This window comes from Ochotona curzoniae, unplaced genomic scaffold (genome assembly GCF_017591425.1).
Source record: "Ochotona curzoniae isolate NIBS_2020 unplaced genomic scaffold, NIBS_Ocur_1.0 contig_50, whole genome shotgun sequence".
NCBI lineage: Eukaryota > Metazoa > Chordata > Mammalia > Lagomorpha > Ochotonidae > Ochotona > Ochotona curzoniae.
In genome coordinates this window covers 2,140,909-2,154,490 of record NW_024466446.1, presented here as the reverse complement: position 1 = coordinate 2,154,490, position 13,582 = coordinate 2,140,909, and the positions used below count along the sequence as shown (strand labels likewise).

Here is a 13,582-nt window from a genome sequence, read left to right as displayed (position 1 = left end):
TTTATTTGGTGGGATTATCTGCTTCAGGATGGACAGCGAGTTGCTTATGTCAGGGAGGTTCCTAGGCTGTACAATGAGGAAGGTGAAGTTTACCTAGTGGTTATTGTAAGCATGAGACATGATTTAGGATTGCTGGGTAGTGATTGCTGTACACATCCCACTGGGCGTCAGGCTCTTGGCCATACTCAGCCTGCAGGTTCATCGCTGCTACTGCCCTGAGAGCCCGTGCTGTCTTCTGGCTAAGCCTGCAGTGCTCTGTCCCAGTCTTGTGTTCCCTGCCTGTCTTCCCTATCTAGAACAGGGTGAAAAAGCGTTATTCCCAGGCCACCAAAAGGTATACCTAGCTTTTGTGTTCTGCGATTAAGATAGCTGAAGCTGAGTAGAAGATTTGAATACAATCCTTTATCAGCTTAAAATTTTCTCATTTTAAATAATTCTTGTCCATATTTTATTATAGTGAAATTCTCTGAAGATTTTTTAAGATTAATTAATTTTTTTTTCTTATTTATTTGGCAGGGCAGGGAAGGGTTGAGCAATCAATCTTCTGTCTGCTGGTTTACTTCCCACATGCTCATAACACTCAGAACTTGGGCCAGGCTGTCACCGAGAATCTATACTCAACTCACGTCTCCCATCTGGAGAGCTGCGGACCCATCTACTTGCACCATTAGCACTGCCTCCCATGATGTACAGGTCGGGGACCTGCACAAAGCCTGTCTCCTTGGGAAGCTTAGCCTGGCCCTTGGGCTCTCAGCCACTGCCTGGCTTTTGGAAGTAGTCCTTCCCACCATTCTTCCAGTAAATAAATGTCTTTCTTGTTACATAAGTAATTACAATCCAAATGTAATCACATAATAGACATAGAGGGAACAGCCAACCGGCCTCAGGGGAGTTGGCCAACTTAAAGGACAAGAATGAGCGAATGTTTGCCAGGCTGAGAAAAGCCTGTGGGGAGAAGGGAACCGAAAGTAAAAAGCCTATGGGTCTGAAAGGGCCTTGGGTGTTCCTGGTGGAGCTGGTTATGGCCTGGCGAGGTCCAATGAAACTGTATTATAAATTCTTTTATGTCCCATAACAGACCTTTGCCAAGTCACAGCACATTCTCACCTACAAAGGAATGCTCTGAGATAACGTATCCTTGCCTTGTACAGACAATGATGACCGCGTGAGGGGTTGCAGAGTTATTCCCAGGCCATCTGGTAGCATCCACTCCTGGATAGGCTGATTGAGATCCCTCCCTGCCTTGGATCCTTGTGGTTCCTCATGTGGTTCCAGGCGTCTATACAGCAGCTCCTTTTCAAGTCACTGGAAGTGTACACCATCAGAGATCTGGCTTGGTTTATTTGTTTGCTTGCTTTGTGGGAGTCGCCTTTTCCAAGAGAAGGCTTTTGCACCAGTGTGGTGGTGGAGCCCATGGCTACTGGGCTTTTTTGCACTTCTGGTTTGTGCACAGTTTTGTGGGGGCAGTCGCTAGAACCCACAGTGTAACCTGCCTGATTAGGTGTTGTCTAGGTGTTTTTTGGTCTTCTTGAAATGTGGTATCTTAAGGAGAAGAAAATGCATGATTCGTTACAACAGAGCTGCTTAATGGCCAGTGTTCTATTGACGCCATGGTTTCTTTGCTGATGGTGTGATGCTATTGTAACCGAAGCAGAGTTAGCTTCTGTGAACAGGTAGATTACCACCACCACCACCGTGACGTTTTATCTCATTTTTAAAAAAAGATTATTTTTTATTGGTAAGGCAGATATACAAGAGAGAAGGAGAGACAGAGAGAAGGAGAGACAGAGAAAAAGATCTTTCGTCTGTTGGTTCACTCCTCAAGTAGCTGCAACAACTGGAGCTGAGCTGACCCAAAGCCAGGAGCCAAGAGCTTCTTCCAGGTCTCCCGTGCAGGTGCAGGCTCCCAAAGCTTTGGGCTGTCCTTTAGTTCTTTCCCAGGCTACAGCAGGGAGCTAGGTTTGAAGTGGGGCAGCTGGGACATAAACTGGCAACACCACACTTTATTTTAAAGGTAGAATGTCTTGAGAGAAATACACACACACACACACACACACACACACACACACACACACTCAGAAGGCAGTGACTCCATCCAGGTCTCCTCTGTGGGTGGCAGGAAGCACTTAGAGCATGGTCTGCTTGGCTCTGCATCGCAAGTGTGCTGTGTAGAGAAACTGGGGTGCAGACTGGCATTTTACGGGTTCTGGTCTTACTTGCTGCCGCTGGTATTTTATTCATCTTGAAATTCCTGGTAAGACTTTTTTCTAGGCACATCAGCCTTGACCCAGATTTTCCATTTCCTTGTGTGTTTCACTACTTCTCTGTCCTTGCACTGTTGAGCTAGCAATATGGTGCTGTTCTGTAGCCCATGATGTTACCGCCTCAACATCTGGTCCTCTCTCCTCTCCATCGTTTTTGGTTCGTGCCGACATTCTGTTCTGAGCACTCTCCAGGAATAATTGCTGAGCCCTGTTGCTCCGGTTCCTCCTCTGGCGGCAGTGATGCTAGTTAAGCCTTGACCCACTCGCTTTTTCTGTTTGGGACTCAGAAGTTCATACAGTTCAGGAAGTGTGGCAACTCTGTAAGTGGTGGGGAAATGAGTTTGAGGGTGTGATCCTGGGAGCTTCGTTTAACTTTGGTAGATGTCATTTTCTTGCTGTGTAAATGAGGCAGATCTTAGAACCTCCAGCTGCATCCAGAAGTGACTCTTTGGGTGAAGTTTACGTTCTTAGGAAATTTCACCACAAGCTTTTTACTGTCTTTTTGTCCAAGAGATTTCAACACTCCTGTAAATTTAACTATGTTATCCTTCCCCCCTTCTAATTTATTAATAACTTTAATGAATTGTAAATGACAGTTTAATTAGATCATCCATGTATAATTAGGGCAACCCTTTAGTTCCCCTAAGAGGATCTATTTTTCACTCCTGAGTATGCAGTTTACCTCTGACCTGGGAAATCGAGCATTTTCTAAAGTTGGAAAGCCTTTTCTGTCTTCTTAGTAAACAGCTTAGTTTCTTGAAAAGCCACAGGCAGTTTTTCATGTAATCATAATCCAGACAAACATGACCTAAGGCAGCAATTTTAGACCAGTGGTAATGAAACAGTGTGGAATTAAGGAAAAATGTGTTTTCTGTTTGTTGCTTATTTTCTTACTTTTTGAGTAAAGAACTCTCAGCCCTTTCATATCTGCTTTTAGTATTAACTTTCAGCATTGAAGGTGTTCTTATCGGTTTTGTGAAAGTGTCATATTACACCTGTATAAGAAAAGCAGCCTTATTTAATGGATGCCCCTCAGTTAGTAGCCCAAGAGCCCGTTCGTGTTTGACTTTGCAGCGTTGTTTTTGTACTTGAATATGGGCGTGTCTGATAGTCTTGGAATTCACAACACTTCAAACACATAAGGAAGTGGCACTGTGAAGACAGAAGGAGCCGGAAGGTTGAGAGTCAGACCTTTGTTCCTGCCCGGCTTGCCTTGCCCGCACTCCTCTGTGGCCAGCCCAGCCATCAGCCTTCCTGTTCAGGATGGCACCCTACCCCTTGCCCTCCTTTTCCTTTGCCCTCTTCTGATCTGTGTCTTTCCAGGGGCTGCGCGCTTCATCATGTGTTTAGGCCTGTCATTTAGCTGTTCTTGTTGCTCTACACAAGCAGATAATTATGGATCCACAGCAACTTCCATAAGACAGTGTGTCATTTTTATGCATTATCCATGTAACTGGACTTCACAGTTAATCCCACACTGGGTAAGCTGGCAGCAAGGTAGCAGAACCAATTTTGCCTCCTATTATTCCAGTGAGTGTCAGAGATCAGATCAGTGCTTCAGTGGAAGAGATGGCAGTTCCCAGGGTTACACAAGGAACCCTTGGGTTGTCTGTCTGCCTCCAAACCTCTTCCCCGTATATGCTAATTTTCTCCCAGGAAGATAGTTTCTGCTTGTAATAAATTGTTTGTTTTTGGAGTTCATCTGCTTTTTGGAATTCCGCATTCGGGCTGAGCTGCCATGAGTGTGTCAGCGCCCTCTGTTCTCGTGGGACTCTCCTCCTTTGTTTTTATAAGATAACCCGATCAATCATGCAGCATGGAATGCAGCTCCTTTTATTTTATGATCAGGCCATAAGGAAGTACATTGAGCAAAGGGCACAGATGAGCTAAGATGGACCCTGTTCCTTTCCTTCCCTTGAGGGGAAGTGTGGGCAGTGAGGGTTTCAGGTTAGGTCTGTGAAGGGTTGGGGCAGGACAGGGGAGTATCTTCGTGTCAGCTCCAGCTTCTGGAATCCACCAGCACTGTTAGGACTCGGTACCAGTGCTGATGCTCACTTCTGTTCCATGCTCTCTGTTCCTCACCTTTGCTATTTCTCTTTGTCTTCAGTTTTTTTAGATTTATTTATTTGAAAGGATGAGGGAGCTAGAACAAAGAGTGTGAGAGAGTGAGCGAGAGAGATCGACCTTGTATCTGTTGGTTTACTTCCCAGACACCTGCTTTCTACTGTCAAGTGGTAAAATATAGGAGGTGACATTCGGCAGCAGTTTGCGTCAGTTGTACCCTCTGAGAGCCTTCGTTAACTTTAGTAACGAACATGAATTTTCAACAAGGTGACTGAAATACCCCGAGGAGATTTGAAGAAACACATTCAGCTCTTCACGATGCAGGATCCCAATTTTCTGATCAAACAAGGCACATGACTCACACTGGGCTGTTGCATGCAAGCACAGAATTTAGAACCTTTACCTCTGACCCAGTGCAAGTTCTGAGGTGGAGTACAATAACTGGTGCCATAAAAGGTCGTATGTGTGTGTATTTCTTTGGCCTTTCTAGAATGTTCCTCATCTCTCATTTCTTTATACTGCGTTAGGATAGCACAGGGGCACAGCTGATACGGGTAAATATAGGGAAGAGGTAAGTGGTGCTGGAGACAGGACACAGTGGCTTGGGAGCCAGAGCAAACCTCACACCCAGAGAACCCTTCGACTCTCCACTGTCCCCGCATCCTTCTTGCGTCTTTTGTATACGCGCGGGGAGCGGGCCGTCTCAGACTCTCCCACCTTCTTTTCACTGTTCTACATACCACACACTCCTTTGGTATCAGCCAGAGTCGGTTGTGCATACAGTGTCCTTCCCATTGTCCTGGGAGGAGGATCTCTAGAAGCACAGCAGGCACATGTGTGTCGACTGGCATGCATTTGCCAACACAGCGCCTCTAAAAGGGGCTGCTTAGCTTCTCCGTCGCACCAGCTGTTTCCCTGCCGGAGCTTCCGGTTGCGGTCTCCCAGCATCCCAGCTTGTGATGGTCTTCCTGGTGCCTTGCTTACCTCCTGCACAGGCCACAGCCAGACCTGCCTGCCCTGTCTTTGCAGTGTTGTTGGCATCTTTCTTCCCCCTCACCGGATGAATTGAAGTTCCTACCTCCTGCCCGGACCTTTCCAGTAGCTTCCATCCGTATCTTTCTTCTGCAGCTCCCCTCTAAAACTCAGTGATCCAAATACACAATTAGAAACCCAGAAGAGAGGCCAAGATCACGTTTAGCAGTAAGCTTTTCTAACTAAGCCTGGTGTTTGGACTAGTTAGATGTTTTTCAACTCATTAAGTTTCATTATCGAGATGAAAATTGTTTATGGTGAAAATGTTCTATAAAATTGTTTATTATTTGCACACATCTCTGAAGATATTAAAAATTATTGAGTTGTATGCTTTTACACTAGGGGGGTTGTAGAGTATATGGATTTTATTCCATTACAATAAGCTGTTTTCTAACAAGAAGTTCATTATCTGTACTTTATAAAATTCCTTATGTTAATCTGTTGAGTATAATATAAACGAAGGAATGGGTGACAAGTTATCCAACCTTCATGGTCTCTGCTCCTGTTTGTGGAAGATCTGGAACACTGAACAGTCTTTCTGTTGCACACGCAGTGTTAAAGGTTTTCAGCAGTGAAGATGGGTTGTATACAGTCCCTAGCCTGTGCCGCATTTGGCTTAAACTGGTGGTTTTTGTAACACTGGCCCAACTTTGTGTGTGCAAGAAAGAGTTCGTAAATGCCAAGAAATATCACCCTATGCGGCATGGTCTGGCGATTCAGTATTTCCTGTTGTTTTTCATCGAGTCATTGTTTTGCATGCAGTTGATTTGATTTCTGTCTTTGTTAGTTGTAAAAGGCCTGTGCAGTGTATGTGGTACATTAGATAAATGCCTTAATGACCTCTCTATCTTTTCTATGATGAAACATTTCAGGGGAAATATTGCATATTAACCAGTTGATTTCTGGTACTTTAAAAAAATTACTGAAATTATTTTTATTACATAGCCTCATATTATCTTGGTGTATTTTTACATTGATGTGAAAAATAACATATATGACTACAATCTGGATAAGTTGGGTCAGGTGTTCTAAGCCAAGATTCATTCCAAGACTTGTATATTCACCCAAATTAAGAAAGTAATTGCTTTCACTTCCTCTTTTATCGGTCAAATGACAGGAAGTCATTGTATCTGCAAATCTTACTGAACATTAATAAAATGCATCGATGTGCTGTCTTTAATTTTACTTCCTCAAGGAGCAATTCTGGTTGTAAAGACTCCTCTTTTCTTGTTTCCTGTCCACTAGTTGCATATTCCTAGGTAGACACTTTTGAGCAAGGAGTGTTTGTTTATTTATTTGTTTTTTTGCACAGGGAGAAGGTGTATTCCATATGCACTTTCCGTAAGAGTAAGGAAATAAAGCTCAGATCGGTTGTTGTCTCGGGCCTGAACTCTCGAGAACATAGCACATCAGGCAAAGTAAATTGGAGGACAAAGTTCAAATGAATGATACAAAGCATAGGCTACTCTTTTTTTCCCCCCAAAGATTTATATATTTTTATTGGAAAGGTAGCTATACAGAGAGGAGGAGAGACAGAGAGAAAGATCTTCTGTCCGATGGTTCATTCCCCAAGAGGCCGCAGTGGCTGAAGCTGAGCCAATCTGAAGCCAGGAGCTTCTTCAGGGTCTCTCATGCTGGTGCAGGGTCCCAAAGCTTTGGGCTGTCCTTGACTGCTTTCCCAGGCCACAGGCAGGGAGCTGGATGGGAAGCAGGGCCACCGGGATTAGAACTGATGCCCATATGGGATCCTGGCGTGTTCAAGGCAAGGACTTGAACTGCTATGCTATCTTGCCAGGCCCTACGCTACTCCTTTGTAAGTGGCTGGGAAAATTGCCCTGACATCAATTGCTGGTGCCAGATGTTCCACCTGTCTGTGTGAGTGTACAGGAAGTATCCTTAGATTGCAGAGGAGTTATTGAAATCTGGAAGAATGAGCGCATCAGGTATCTGTTTCCCAGGATTGCTTCCTCCGTTGGTACCAGTTTGAGCTTTTAAAAAGTGCTGAGATTCACACATTGTTTTTGCATCTTTTACCTACTGGAAATGAGAACCCAAATGATTTCCTAATGCATTTCTCCAAGGCAGAATCTAGACATTGGGAAATGGCTCTTTTAAGGATCCTTGCTGGTAATGGTAAGAACTAATGGTAACAGTGAGAGCCCTAACAGGTGCTATGATTTTTGCTTAGCAGCAACATTTTATTCTGAGAGAGAATTTTAAAGTGTGAATAATGCATGGATTGTGTGAGTGTGTTTGTATATGTGTGTGTGACAGAGATTGTGGTCTTTCTCTTTAAGAAAATGCAAACATTTCTCTAAGTTTACCTTTCATTTTAACCACATCTCAGATGTTACATAAACAGTTTATATATATATATATATATATATGTATTTTTAATATTCCAGACACTGGTTCACAGCTCGAATAGCTGTAATGAATGGCTATGCCAGGTGGAAGGCAGGAGCTTTGTCTGAGTTTCCCGCTTGGGGATAGGATTCAAACACTTTGGTCATCTTCCACATCTTTCCCAAGTGTGTCAGCAGGGAGCTGGATTGGAAATGGAAGAGTTGGAACTTGAACCTTTGTCTACGTGGGGTGCAAGTGTCACAGGAAAGAACTCAACTTGGCTGTACCAAAATGCAAGCCCCAAACAGTAAACTCTTCCAAGTTTAGGTCAGTGACTGTTCTACTGAGGCAGATTTGCAACTCTTGTTTGCCATAATGCAATTCTTTCAAAATCCTTTCCTAGTTTTATGAGTACAACTCAGGCTTGGGACCCACATACAAGCGCCTGCATGGTTGAGTTGATATTAGCTCCAAAAACATGCCATGCTCTGCAGTCTGAACATCCATGTGTGTAGTCAGACATCCCAGGTCATTGCTGCTTTTAATTGGGGCAGGACTTAGCTCATTTCCTGTAGCATCTGAATTCCCCTATCTCAAAAGATAATTATTTTTACAGTCTCAAAGTGAAGAGCCACATGAGTTAAAAAAAAAAAAAACTTGACATTTTAACCTTGAAGGAAGACTGCTGTAGCTTTTATGTAGCTTTTAGTCAACTGATTTGAATAACTGTTTCGATATGCAGGAGAGTAAGCCTTATCTGAAACACATGGTGTCAGCTGCATGTCACGTTCTGAAGTTTGCAGATTCTGATAACATTTGCAGACACTTCACTGGTTGATAATCCATCTGAAATATAAACTGGTTTAAAATTTGAAATTCTGAGCATTGCATTACTACTCAAAAGCCTTTTTCAATATCGGAGGATCAAGGGTTTTTGAATGTTTGGGACAGAGCTGCCCAGCCTGTTCAGTGACAACGGGTGACTTTGTTTTGTTGGTTTTTTCCCTGCTACATGAGTTATTCATGTTGTCTTTAATGTTGTGCAACGGCCGACAGAGAAGGAAAAGCATCATAAAATCTCAACACTGGAGAGAAATCTTGAGGTTAGCTTGTCCATTTCTGCTCTTTTTTCATCTCTCCAAGATCTCCTGACTTTGTGTGGCTCCTTGTTCCTGGTGGAGCCACACACCTGCCTGGCGACAGTCTCCTGATGAGTGGGCAATAAGGTGAAAACTTGGCATTTCAGCTCCATCTTCTCTAGCATAGATTTAATGAACTGCTCCCCTTCTGGGAGGGCCACCTGAGCTGTTCGATCCCCAGGGAATCTTTCCAGGCTTAATGAGGACTTAAGAGCTCATCCCAAGGCCATGTCATCATTTTCTACCCAACCACATTTTTAAAGCACATGATTGATGGTTGCGTATGACCCAAAAATCTGTATGGTGTGTGTTCAACATGATTTATTGCCTGGAAAATTCATTTCTGTGGGTAGATATTTAGTCTGAACTGTTCCCATTTTTTTTTCAAGTGTTATTATTGTGACTTGATATTTTCATGGTATCCTTAATGATTGCAAATAATGTTCAAAGAAGTACTGGTGAAGGAAGTATGTATGTGGTATGTATATAAATGTGGTATGTGTGTATAAATATATATGGATGATCTGTGACTATGTGCTTGTGTGTACACTTAGAAGGCAAAGCATTCATATCTTTATAAAGAGATTTATCTCATGGGAAGTTAAATTCTAAGCGCGGTTGTGCAGTCTGCTCTGACTCACCCATTAGCATAAAGAGCTCAGTGGTGGCTGTGTCCTTGTCTCTTAGGTCCCCTGGGTGTAGGACACATCCTCTGTTCCCTGGGGCAGCTCTGCATCTGTGTGGTGAACTGCAAGGCTTCCAGCAAGCACTTTTTGTTGGAATGAGTATGGATCACACAGAAGTCACCCCTCTCTCCCTAAACCCTTTCTTAAGATTTTTTAAGAATACATGTAGTTGCTGAAGCCAAAAATGCAGGAGTTCTCCCCGTTTCATCTCCTCCCCTTGTTATCATCCATCTCATCTGACCCTGAGGCATGTCGTCTCCCTCGGCTGCTCCTGGCATTCCAGTCTACATGACCATTGGTTTTGGATTACTGGAATATCCTCTTTTTTATATAGCCCCTTCTTAACAGAACAAACTACATCTCCTCCTTGATGAAAACTTTCTAAAGCTGACCGGTAGTGCCCCTCGCACAAAACCTGAACTTGCTTCTGAGCCCCAGTGTGCTGTGTGAGCATCGTCTGTCTGTCCTTGACACAGGACCTGGTTTACAGTATACACTCCATAAAATTATAGGTAAAAGATTTGAAAATATCTCCAAATACAAAAGCTTAGTTAAAGCTTGGCGTGGGGATGGGGTGGGAAGATGGGCAATGGAGGGAACTGGAATCGGGGCCAACACTGGGGTAAGGTGAGCCAAGGACCTGCTGTAGGTTCAGCAGTAAAGGTGATTTCTCAGCTACCAGCACAGCACAGCATCGCATAACTCCACACTAATCACAGCTTTATTTTGTTCTACTTGGAGTTTGGAGACATTCACTTTGATTTTTAAAAACACTGTATTAAAATATTCTTTGTCTTGGTTATCTAAGTTTTTGGTGACCATTCCCCTACCTTCCCCCAGCCCTGTATCACCCTGTTCTCTCTCTCCCCCCAATATGTGATTCTTCTGCTTTAATTATAGCTGCTGCTTGTTGCTTATTTATCAAACACGCTGTCCTTGGAGTCCATTCAGAGCTCACTGCGGGCTTGTAAAGCAGGGTGTGGCGTGTTCAGCAGAGGGGATGGAGGGAAGCTCAGGGGACTTGCTCCAGGACACAAAGCTGCCCAGACAAGGGCCGTTGAAAGAGGGACATCTGTAGGGTACAAGGGCGGGCCGAAATGGAGCCCTAAAGTGGAAAGGCTCTTTAACATCCTGGGATTTTTTCTGTTGTTACGTCAGAGAATGAATGTTGGTGCTCCCTGCTCCCCCATGTGGTCCCCGTGTTGTGTTGGCACAGCAAGGGGCGATGAACAATCCTCTTGTTGGGGTTAAGTATTCCATTATATTTAAAAATTTTGCCGGGATATGACCTTAGAGTATAAAATCATTTGGAAAGAAAGCTCTAGTTATTTAAAAAGGAAAATCATTGTTTACCACATACCAAAATAGGGGTAGAATAGTTAACTGTGAAATGTAAAGCCATAAAGACAACAGCAAAATAGATTCACTAAAGATTTTTTTTTTTTAAGATTTATTTATTTTTATTGGAAAGGCAAATTTACAGAGAGTAGAGACAGACTGATCTGGCATTTGCTGGTTCTCTCCCCAAAATAGCTACAATATCTGGAGCTGACTTGATCCGAATGCAGGAGCCAGGAAGTTCTTTCCTTCCTCTGGGACTCCCATGTGGATGCAGGGTCCCAAGGCTTTGGGCCATCTACTGCTTTCCCAGTCCTTAAGCAGGGAGCTGGATCATAAGTGGAGCAGCTGGGACATTAAACCAGTGCCTCTGTGGATGTTGGCACTTGGAGGTAGAGGATTAACCTTCTGAGCCACTGTGATATCTTAAAAAAAAAAAAGAAAGAAAAATCAGAGTAAAACAAATAATGGAACAAATTTCATTAACCAGTGAAAAGAAAATGATGAGCTTAGTAAATATTTGTAACCTCACATTAATCTTACTTTAAAAACTAAACAGTTGGGGGTAGAGTTGTGGTGTCGTGGGAGTAGCTGTCCCCTGCAGCACCACCATCCTGTGTGGACACTGGTTCTTGTCTCCACTTGGAATTTAGCTCCCTGCTGATGGCCCAGGGAGAAACTCTGCAAGACTGTCGGAGTTCTTGGGACCCTGCACCCATGTGGGAGAACCGGAGGAAGGTCCTGGCTCAGCCCTGGCTACCACAGCTATCTCTCCCTCCCTTCTTCCCTCCCTCCCTGTAACTCTGATTTTAAAATAAATAAATAAAATCTTAAAAAAAAAAAACCCTATTTGTTTTAAAAGCGATAGGAAGAACACTTTTTTCCCCTAAGAAAATGGTAGGTTCAGAATACAAATAGGTAAGAAAGCTTGAAACAGTTCTCAGGGCTCTTCACAAAATGTTAGAGTCTTATGCCTAGCCATGTGCTCCTATTGCTCTCATAGCAACATGGTTTTTTAGGCTGATATTTCTGTTCCGAACAGAAACCTGTTCATTACAGTGTTATTCTTATGAGTGAAAAATCAGAAATACCCAAAGTGTGTCAACACAGGGGAATTGTTAAGTTATCACACATTCTTACAGGGGCCTCTTTTAGACGCATTAGCTGCTAATTCTGGTCATTGGATCGTGGTCACTGTGTCATAAGGGAAAAAAACAAACTAATAATCCAGTATTGTTTCAGCTTTATTTTAGAACAAGAACTAGAAAATGTAAATTTTACTTTGGAAAAAGAGACCTGGAAATAACTATTACCAAATGTTCAAATTTTAGACAAACTTTCAGTGATAAATATTTAATGACTTTAATAAATAGGCAGCATGTTTTGTGTGTGAGCATAGGAGATGAAGCTCTCTGGGCAGGTAAGAGACCTTGATAGACTCTACTTTGTCTTCTTCATTAGTTGTTAACAGGAGAATCTCTGAATGAATCACCTTCTTACCTTGGAAAATCTGTGAATTGAAGGATTTTCAAACTTTTCCTCCAAAACATAGCCACGGGAAGAGAGAGACCACGGGCTTCTTGCAGCCAGACGGCTGGGGAAGTTGAGTAGAGTGACTCAACGTAAGTTTGTGAAAAAGTTTCAGCATGAGAGTTTAAATAAACTTCCCCTTCTTCTCCAAACTGTATCGGCGATCGCTCTTAAAATTAAAGAAGAGAGAAACATTCATGTAGCATAAACTTCACGATTTTAACATTTGTAAATTCATAATCCTTAGTGCATTTGGAAGGTTAGGCTGCTGGCTGAGTTTTTTCCAGAAGCTTACGACATGCACACAACCTTGTTCTTTTTGCCTTTCTTTCTTTGGCTCGCCAATGTCTGAGAAGTAGAGAGGTTGTTCCCATTTGCTGCTTCACTCCCTGCCAGCCAAGGCTGAGCCAGTGAATGGACCAGGCCAAAGCCAGGGGTCTGAAAAGCAGCCAGGTCTCCCATACGGGTATTGGGAACCCAAGTCCTTGGGCCGCGTCAGGTATGCCTCGGTAGGAAGCTCAAGTCGAGAGGAGAGCTGAAACCCTGAGCCTGAAACTCCTTCTGGGTCTCACACACAGGTGGTAGCATCCCTGCTACTTGAGGCAGCACCTCTGACACCCATGGTCACATGAGTGGAGTCAGGAGTCCTACTCAAGTTCTGTGACTCTGGAAGCCTCTGTCAGCCTGTAGGTTAAATCCCTCCTTCCGCACCCGCCTCCCTCTCCGTTTAAAACTATCAGCAGGAAAGTTTATACAGTTCTTGTCCTCAAAGGACGGTCTTTTAAAGTGAGGACATTATGATCACTTCAAATGCAGGCTTCCATTCCAAGTGGAGGAAAATGGGCAGAAGGCAGAATACATGTATTATAATGAAGCTTTGGCTTGGAATGTGGGCAACACATGGATCGTATTTGACTCCAAGATGTTAAATTACTTTTATCTGAGAGCTATTAATTCTTTGCAGGTGTGGGTTAATGATGTGCTTGTGGGTAGAATATTCGTCCTTGGAATGTCTTGTTCTGCTTTATACAAGTTTGTAGGGAAATAGCTCAAGTTCAGCTGTGGTGTTGCCCAGATTCTGTGTTCCAAGCTTAGCCTAAGCCAATGGACGTGAAATACAGTTACCCTTCAAGACCTCAGCTTTGTTCTTCGCAGTTCTTTGTCTGGGTGCTGGCCAACGAAG

The 13,582-nt window shown here is 43.4% G+C and overlaps 1 protein-coding gene across 7 annotated transcripts in view; it reads left to right on the top strand.

Annotated features, from left to right (window-relative positions):
* The window catches only part of GNAQ (G protein subunit alpha q), a 220,151-nt gene that overhangs the window by 79,303 nt on the left and 127,266 nt on the right, over positions 1–13,582 (top strand). Inside the window, exon 1 of one of the 7 annotated variants that reach the window (XM_040988796.1) lies at positions 6,348–6,778. The exons of 5 other annotated variants lie outside the window; for them this stretch is intronic. The gene's annotated coding sequence lies outside the window, so the exon portion shown is untranslated. Of the gene's footprint in view, positions 1–6,347; positions 6,779–10,435; positions 10,441–13,582 lie in introns of those variants that run through there. One more of the 7 variants, XM_040988793.1, reaches the window with a different exon arrangement.